This window comes from Triticum urartu, chromosome 3A (genome assembly GCF_056163025.1).
Source record: "Triticum urartu cultivar PI428250 chromosome 3A, HENAU_Tu73, whole genome shotgun sequence".
Lineage (NCBI taxonomy): Eukaryota > Viridiplantae > Streptophyta > Magnoliopsida > Poales > Poaceae > Triticum > Triticum urartu.
In genome coordinates this window covers 515,911,733-515,921,475 of record NC_141875.1, presented here as the reverse complement: position 1 = coordinate 515,921,475, position 9,743 = coordinate 515,911,733, and positions in this window count along the sequence as shown.

Below are 9,743 nucleotides of genomic sequence, written 5' to 3'. Positions count from 1 at the left end.
TTCTGCCATAAGTAGTTCATGGTATTTGGAAGAGGAAAATACCACGGATATCGAGGTCTATCGCAAAGGTTACTAATATCCTAAAGGAACTAGCAAACACTATCAACATGAAGTAGGGTGAATCTCGGGTTTCGAAAACCCAGGAGTAGAATACCTACTACTAAGTAGCATCACGGGATGCTCTCGAGAATAATGGCTAGAATCATCACACCGGAAACATAAAACATGGCTAGATTACTAGGTGACTCCCTAAACACATAGGATCATAACAATAGCTCCAACGTATATGTCGAGGCAATAGAGTACCTCAACTCATCGATTAGTGTGATTAATCTGGCCCAAATGGACATTAGGAACATGGAGGAATGATTGCAAGTGCATCAGACTATCTAGAAACCTAGGATGACTCGGACAGCATAACGGCTGTAATGCTCAAAAAGATTGGAGACATGCTACAAAAATGGTGGCATAGCCACTCAGAATCACAATATCGAGGTACAGAGACCAACTACGAACATACAGAATATAGTAGGAACTAAACTGGGGCTTGAACTCAACAATCCTAGGCAACTACGGTTTAGTAACACGTCATCCTGATAGATAGATGAGAAGGCCTAGTTTCTTAACCCGTGTAGAATGAGAAGAGAATGACTCAGATCAGAGGGCATAAGGTAAAGGAGTAAAAAGAGCCTTACGTTCCCTCCGACAATCAATTCCCCTACATAACTAAAGCATTTCTAGATACAACTTCAACCGGTTTGGCTTGGTAATCCTACAGGTAGTCAGGCTCTGATACCAAAGCTGTCAGGACCCCGATTCCAAGTCACATCAATCTAGCCGGTAACACCTCATATCACTTTGCGGCCTCACACACGGTATTCCCACGGGTGTCGCCTTACCATGGTCCGGGACCATTTGCGCCTTTTGGCTCACGTATATGATAGTGTCGCTAGCATCCATATGACAGAGAACCCGGGACGACATGGCTAGTCGTGAACCCAAAGCGTCACTAACCTATGGGGACAGGCATACCTGAATCACATCGAGCATGTCGATCAGCAGCGTGTGAATCCGGGCTATAGCACTGGGCTAACAGGACTCCGGGAACCCAGGCTGTAGCAGGCTAGGCAGGACTCCGGATGTCACCGCGTGACATTTCCCCAAAGGGACAGACACAGGAATGAAGTGAAACACATGCCGGCCAGTCAAGTGTCCTGAGCAGTAGTGTTGGGCTAACAGGACTCCAGTGAATCGGGCTGTAGCGGACTACTATGGCTCATGGAAGCACTAGACTACATTTCCCCATAAGAGAGGCTGCAAAGGATAAACAACTAGATTGTCGAATCCCACACATACCAAGCATTTCAATCATACACAATTTATGCTCGATATGTGTAAATACAACATGGCATCACAACATAACTCTACAACTCAAGTATTTATTCATTAGGCTCCGAGGAGCGAGATATTACAAACATGGGTCCCATGACCCAACAATCATAGCATACAAATCAAAGCACATGCGGAAGCTTAACATGTCTGAGTACAGACATCTACAAATGAAAAAGGCTAAGAAGCCTGACTATCTACCAGATCCCGCCGAGGGCACAAGATCGTAGCTGAGGTATCAAGCTAAACGTCGAAGTCCACACGGAACTACTAGCGAGACTGACGTCTCTCTACAAAACATAAAATAGGCAAACGTGAGTACAAATGTACCCAGCAAGACTTACATCAGAACTATCTACATATGCATCGGTATCAATAAAGAGGGTGGTGGAGTTTAACTGCAGCAAGCCAGCTTTGACTCAGTGGCTAACCTGAACTACGACTGCAAGCAACTCTTTTGGGTGGCGCACACGAGTCCACATATTCACCATTCAATACACTACTATGGATCCGCTCCCGTCTCCCTACGAGAAGGCCATCCATAGCACTCACACTTATCTTGCGAGTTTTAGAGTATCCACTTTCACTTGTCTATGAACTGTTATAGGCAACCCAGAAGTCCTTTACCGCGGACACGGCTATTCAAATAGATCATTTATAACCGTGCAGGGGTATACTTCTTCACACACGCTCTCGCCACTTACCACCATGTACACGTCGTGTATCTCGGCAACCTTCAAGCGGAAGCCTGGCGAGGGAGTCGGCCACGACCTGACTAACCACACAAGTCTCTAGTCCCGGTTTATCGCCTATTCGTATTCCATCCGCGAGGAGATCCGGCCGGAGTTTCACTCACAGCCCCAAACGATGTGTGCAGGGTTCCCGAGACACCAAACGGGCACCCGGTACACTGTGCCACGGTGTATCTACCGCATCATAGCCCACCCCTAGGGTCAGCGATGCGCACGGCCGCCAACACATATCCTACAAACACCAGAAACTAGTTGCAACTCCTGGACAGAGGGCAAGGGCAGTTAATAAGTCGAGAGGGCCATTGGTTTCAGGCCCAATGCGTGGTAGTAGCTGTTCATGGATCACAAACACAGAACTCAGTTCCTAAGAACGGTTTCAATGAGACAACCCACCATGTACTCCTACATGGCCTCTCACCGCTACCTTTACCAAATCATGTTCACACACTTAGCTCACACACAGTAGGACATGTTCATCACTGTTCCAATTCATCCCCGATGAATCAGACCTAACACAACTCTAAGCAATAGCAGGCATGACAAGCAAGCATGAATGAGTAGGCACATCAGGGCTCAAACAACTCCTACTCATGCTAGTAGGTTTCATCTATTTACTGTGGCAATGACAGGTCATGCAGAGGATAAGGGGTTCAACTCCGTAGCAAGTAACAGATGAAACGTTGTTGTCCTAATGCAGTAAAAGAGAGCAGGAGCGAGAGAGTGGGATTGTATCGGAATGAACAAGGGGGTTTTGCTTGCCTGACACTTTCGAAGATAGTATAGTTCTCCATCGGTGTCACCGATCACATCATCGAAGCAATGTCTATTGAGAGGGGACAATTACCGGCAACAGAGAGGAAACACAATCAATGCAATGCAACAATATGATGCATGAATGTGACATGGCAATATGCTGTGATTTGAGCTAATGCAGCTAGCAACGATTTAAATGGAGTTGGTTTGAACACTAGATTCAAATTTGAACTCCACATGAGGCATTTCAAATACCATTGATTCAAATTGTCATATACAGTGGCTGTAAGTTGGTCAAACATGCATGAGAATGCCATAAACAGATTCTTCATATTTTTCTGATAATTTTTCATATATAAATTATTTCATTTGGAGTTACGGTTGAATTTCTATGATTTTTAGAAGTTTTGGCTATTTTCTGGAATTTCCTGTAAAAGAATAAAACCAGAAAAAGAGTTACTGCGTCAGCACTAAGTCACTATGACGTCAGCAGGTCAACGGGGCGGTCCAGGCCAAACCTGACCAGTGGGGTCCACTAGTCAGTGACTCGGTCAACTAACAAGGTTAATTAACATTAACTAAAAGTTAATCTAGGCTAATTAGTCCCTGGACCCACACATCAGTGGCTGACCTAACTAACCTAAATAGGGTCAGCCCTAACTAACTTAGTTAGCTGGGTGGGGCCCGCATGTCAGTAGCTAAGCTAAATTAGCTAGCTTAGTTAATCCTAATCTAGGTTAGTTAGCAGGGCGGCCCCACCTGTCATTGAGCCAGGGAAGGTCAAACTCCTTGGTCAACTGGGCTAACGCGCCGGCGTTTAGCCGCCGGCGGTAGCAGACGCGGCGGAGGGCATGGGATTGCTCCTCCGGCGCCCAATCGAGCAGCGGAGGGCACGCGCGGGGAGCTGGGGCTCGCCCGCATCCAGGGTGGCATGAAATAGCAGCGGGGACGGCCGGAGCTCGCCGGAAACGAGATCGAGAGGGAGAGGGAGCAGAGGAGGGGGAAGAGGTCGGGAGAGAGTGAGAGAGTTCCAAGGGCTGCGTGGCGTCGTGAGGGAGGGCTAGAGCGACGAGGGGGGCAGCCAGGCAGGGTGGAGGTGGCGCGCGCGCGGCGAGCACACGCCCGGCGTCCTCCTGGCAGCAGCTGGAAGAAGACAAGGGAAGGAGGTGGGCTCGGCCAACAGTGCTGGGCCACAGCTGGGCCGCCAGGTTTGCTTTCTCTCTCTCTGCTTTCTGTTTTAATTTTGTTTTCTATTATTCTGTAGTCTTTAGGGCTTTGAAACTACTCATGATCACTGTTGGGAATATATCCCACAGTAAACATTTTAGTTTATGATTATTTGAGCATTTAAAATATTTAATAGCATTTAAATGCCCAAATGCAAATAGAGTATGATTTAATCCAGAGCCCAAATATGTCATGCAAAAATGTGCATCACCTCTGGTTACTGTTTCCAGCTTTTTCCAAGAATGATGAACATTTTTTAAAGCCATTTGGATTTAGTGGAAATATTTTGGTTGAACCTAGTGAATTCCTTTAATGCTAGGGTTTCGGCAATCCCCATTTCAAGTTTCTTTCAAAGTTTAAACATGATGCACACATGAAGTTACCCTAGTGCAATGCCAGAAGCTAGGGATGTGACATGGGCCTTCTCTGCAACGGCAGTGAGCCCCGCATCCTCCCTCTCTCCCCGTGCTCTGCTTTGGTAGTCGTAGATCGTCGCCGACGTGATCGTGCGCTCACTGCACCGTGCTCGCGCTCCTCTGGTCGCGCCCTGCGCGCGCACCCGCAGCCGCCCCGTCCAGCCCGCGCCCTCTGCCCGTCTCGCGTCGCCCCATCGTGCCTGCTCCGACCACACCTGCCTATGCATGCATGCAAACCCATGCCTTCTGCTGTTGTGTGCGCCTGCTTCTGCCCTGCCGTGGCCCCTATTGCTTCCGCTGCTACTGCCAGTGCCACAGCCGCTTCTGTTAGACAGAGAATCCTGCTACTTCCTTTCTCTGTTAAGCTAAGTGTCGATTTATTCAGTTTCGTCTGAATAAGAATGCACCAGGAGTTGTTCTTGTACATGCTCATAGTCTATGTTTTCTGCATGCAGTAGCTAGTGTTGCAGTGTTCGTTCCCGTGTAATGGCGTGGCCGTTAGCTCAAACGTGTCCGGTAGACTAGGAATTGGTCGTTGGCCGAGGTGGTGTTTGGTGGCTGACTGAAGCCTACGATTTCTTGTAATCTGGTCAAATTTGCGTAATTAAGTTGTGTGTTTTTCAGTGTTGTTTTGAATTACTGCCACCGTATGTGTAGTTGGACTGCTCAACGTCAAAGCTTGCAATTACTGTGAGTTGACATTGGAGCAAGTTTCTTGTACTGGCTGCCTACCCCCATACCCTCTGCACTTTGAGTATAAAGGCCGAGCCTTCTGTCACTTTCGTTCCACCAGCTGCAACCAAAGAGAAAAGCTAGAATGGATCCTGAGTTGGGAGAGGTAACAGAGGAGGAGGGGGAAGCCGTCGATGCGAGGGCTGCAGTAGAGGAGGAGGAGGCACAGGCGTGGGCAGATGGCACAACCTGCTGCCGAGGAGGAAGTGGATGCAGTGTTCAACAGACTCCTTGCGTGCAAGGTGATGGATACCTGCAACTCCAATGAACTGGAGCTTCTTTTCCCAGAGGGCAGGGGAAGGAACCATGTTCAGATCATTAGTTGGGCTAGGGCTAGAGCAGCCACGGCTCCACATCCATCCACTAGGGCTAAATGGCGTCGTTTCTTTGATCGTTATGATTGAAGTAGTGAATGATATGTTTTTAAGATTTGTGTTGTGAGGTAGCAGATGTTTGAAATGAATAAATGAATTGAACTGTCTCCCCTCTGAATGTGTTGTTTTATCTGCATATGTTTTTGAAATGTGCAGTTTTTGAACTGATGTTTTATCTTAAGTTGAACTGATTTGTGGTCAAAAGCTGCATGGCTTGTATAATTTTTCCTAGGTATAACCGCACTGCCCCTCGGTGCATAGTTGTACTGACACATCTTCCTTGTATGGACTTGCCCCCATTATCTATCTTTTTAGGGGGTGTGTGGGTGCGTGTGGGGGGGAACAGAATAACCGCACTGCGCCTGTCAAACGAGCGCACTGCCGCGTTAGCGCGAGGCCGAGCCGGGGGGGAGGGACCCCCCCTTCCCCATCCCGGCGAGGCCGAGCTAGGAATGAGCCTTAGCAGGCGACGAGGCGGCGTGTCGCGGCGTCGCATGCGGAGGCGAGTTCGTAACATGACTTGCCCCCATTATCTATCTTAGGGGTGTGTGGGTGCATGTGGGTGCGTGTGTGGGGGCGACAGAATAACCGCACTGCCCCTCGGTGCATAGTTGTACTGACACATCTTCCTTGTATGGACTTGCCCCCATTATCTATCTTTTTAGGGGGTGTGTGGGTGCATGTGGGGGGGGGAACAGAATAACCGCACTGCGCCTGTCAAACGAGCGCACTGTCGCGTTAGCACGAGGCCGAGCCGGGGGGGAGGGGGTCGGGACCCGCCCTCCCCCATCCCGGCGAGGCCGAGCCAGGAACGAGCCGTAGCAGGCGACGACGCTCCGTGCCGCGGCGTCGCATGCGGAGGCGATTCCATAACATGACTTGCCCCCGCACCGTATTGCACCGAGGGGCATAGTTGTACTCACGCATCATCCTTGTATGGACTTGCTCACGCATCGCAGTGCACCGAGGGGCATAGTATTTGCGCCCGTTATCTTATCTTTATTTTTTTGGGTGAAAAACCAGCACCGTTATGAATTATTATTTCATTTGTACTTTTTGATAATTTTTTATTGTACTGTTGTGAGTTATTATCTGTACTTTAGTTGTTTGTTTTCTCCCTCTATATTAAATTTTTTTATTGTATTTTTTTTGTTTTTAATTTTTGCTATTATTTTTGGTAACTGCCCAGAGATAGTGGGCTTCGCCACGGTTCTGGGCTTTAGCCATCGGTTTTCTCCCACTCACCTTTTAACCTCCGCTCTCCCCCGTTCCGCTCCGCTCCCCTCTCCAAATTGATTCCTTCTTCGTTCCCCTCTTCTTGCAGAGAAGTTGCTTCTCCTGTTTCGTCGCAGGAGCGTCGCCCGGCAGGTTGAATCCCAGGGGTGGTGGTCTGGGTGCTCTGTTTGATCCTTTTGGTGTGCGATAGACTTCCCTTGCGTTCTCTTATGTACAGATTTTCCCTCTATTTCTTAGCTCTTGCTCTCTTTGCTGTTTCAGGCTGGATTCGCTAGGGTTCCTTTGCTCTTGAATGAGTGGTTGGCGACAGTGATATTCGATTCCGTGGCGGATTTTGTGTTTGCTTGTAAGAGTTTTACTTTGTATGGCGTGCTTCTTTTTCTGAAATAGGACAGAGCCCTAATTTTTGTTCATGTGTCTTGCAGATCTAGTTCGGCAGATTTTAGGTCTGTAGATCTCAATGGGTACATCATCCAGTCCGGACAAGTTGAATGCATGTGATTTTTCCTTGTAATTTGGATGATGTTTTAATAGATCTGGTTTTTAGGCTGTATAGGTGTGGTCGTATCGACTTTATAAGTTGTATGTTTTTTCATAGCTGTTAAATTTGCCCTGGATTGTGTGGTGTGTATAGGTTTGGTGGTTGACGTGACCTGCAGACATGTTGTAGTACTGATCACCTTCTGTAGTTTGAACTGTAGTCCTGGCATTTGAATAGGTTGTAGTAGTCAGAGAAGAACTGATATGATGTTGAAAGAGTTTTCATTCTTAAGTTTTGTTGCATCAGTGGTGGGTTCATATTGTTTTATTGGGTGTACTTGTAGTGTTCATATAGTTGAATTGAATGCTTGTTCATGTAATTATGATGTTGTTGCAGATGTTGGAGTGCCGGTGCCTCCTGATTCTGAAAAATCAGAACGCTTTCAAGATCTTGTGAATGTTATTTTTGAGACACCAAATCCATTAGAAGAACTTGCGGATGTTGCTGGTGTTTCCCTTATATTTGCTATTTTTTTATCAGCCTTGAATACATTAAGATGCTTAGCTACATCAGTTGTTCCTTTTGTTTGTGTCTGATGCTATGCACTTTATTTATCTTGTCTCTACAATGTTGATTTTGTTTTGATCTTATACGTGCATGCTTATGTTTGTTGGTTTATGTAGTTAATGACAGCCATGGTGCTGCTGAGGACATTGCTGATGTTGTCAAGGATATAAATGATGGAATGTATTCTCTTGACGTTGATGATGTTGATGGCAGCTTGCAGTTGTTTGTTACTCAGTCATAGAGTGTTGATGGCACTGAGCCTGTTACTCAGGCTGAGGATGTTCCTATGCAGTTACAGCTCGAGGATGAAAGGATAAGAAAGAAGAAGTGTGATTTCCAGAGGAGAAAGGAGTTGGAACGGTGTCAAAAGGCTGCATGTGTTCAATGAAGTGATCGGGATGTTGCTCAAGCTCTTGAAGGCGTAGGTGATGAAGGTGGTGACGCGGCCTTTTCAACTGTTGATGCTGGATCTCATGGAAGTGACATGCCTGTGAAGACAAACCTGTTGCAAACTCGTTTGATGCAAGTGTTTACTCGTGATGCAGTTAAGGAGAAGAAAGTTGTTTTGAAGAGGAAGATGTCAGATCGAAATCCTGATGGCACATAGAGGCGTAGCCCACGTGTGAAAGCCGGTTCCCAACCTGGTAATAGCAAAGCTGATGGGTATAGTGCTGCTGTGAAAATTGGTCCAAGCAAACTTGGTGGCTCCCCTGTTCGTCGTAGTCCAGAGGTTTTGACAAACAAGAAGCCTTCTTCTTCTCTTCTTTGAGAGCGCTCTTTGTTGAAAGAAAATAATAAGCGTAAAGTTTCATCCTGCGAAGGTGAACAAAGGTGTGAAGAAGCATGCTCGTGTCGAAGCTGAAGATATTGTATCTGAAGAAGATGATATCGAAGTTGATTCTGAAGATAAATTTGTAGTGGTACGTCTTTTGTATTGTATGTGACTGACTAGTTGTACTTGCAATTATTTGATTGTGTCTGGGCTTTTATGTTGGCCAGGGGAGGCTGGTCATTGTTTGCATCAATCGAGGGTGGTACTTATGTTGGAGGGTGAAGTCTAACATTTCCCGCCCTCTGATGGGAGTTTTGTACCTGAGGATAGATCCTGATATGATGACTCTTGACATGGGTGAGGCTAATAAGAAGCTTCGCATCACTAGCGATGGTATACAACAATTATTTGGGTTCCCTCGTGGTGGTCGTTCTCCGCCAAGGCCGTCAGAGGATGGATATGACGATGCTCTGATGAAGTTAAGATCGGAGCTAGACATTAGCAGGAACATAGATATCAAGACAAAGGATTTGAGGAATAAGCTCAAGGTGCTCGTCAAGGATCCTAGCAAAGATGACCTTGCTCTGAAAGTGTTCTTCATTATTGTGTTTATGAAGGTTGTGTTGCCTGGTGCCGCCCCGCGTTTTTTCAGAGAGGCAGCAATGTTTGAGGGTCTTGTCTTTGAGGACATGGCTAATATGGATTATTGTCAGCTGATGGTTGATGAGCTTAGAAGGGCTGTTGTCAGGTACCAAGATGGTGTTACGATGGGGAAGGCAATCACAGGCTGTGCTATAGGGCCTGTACTAATGTACCTTGACTGCCTTATCCATGGCAAGACTGCAGAGCCTGACATGCGAGTCCCCCGCATATGTTTCATGGATCCTGTCAAGCTTTCTGATCTGGTTGATGCAGATTTGATAAAAAAAGGCAATGCAGATCCAAAGACTTGGGTGTTTGGGAAGCTTCCAGTGAGTTTTTATTTCTTTCGTGTCTTGCAGACCTTTTTTTATTTAGGTATAGCTTTTTTCTGCTGGAGTGAAC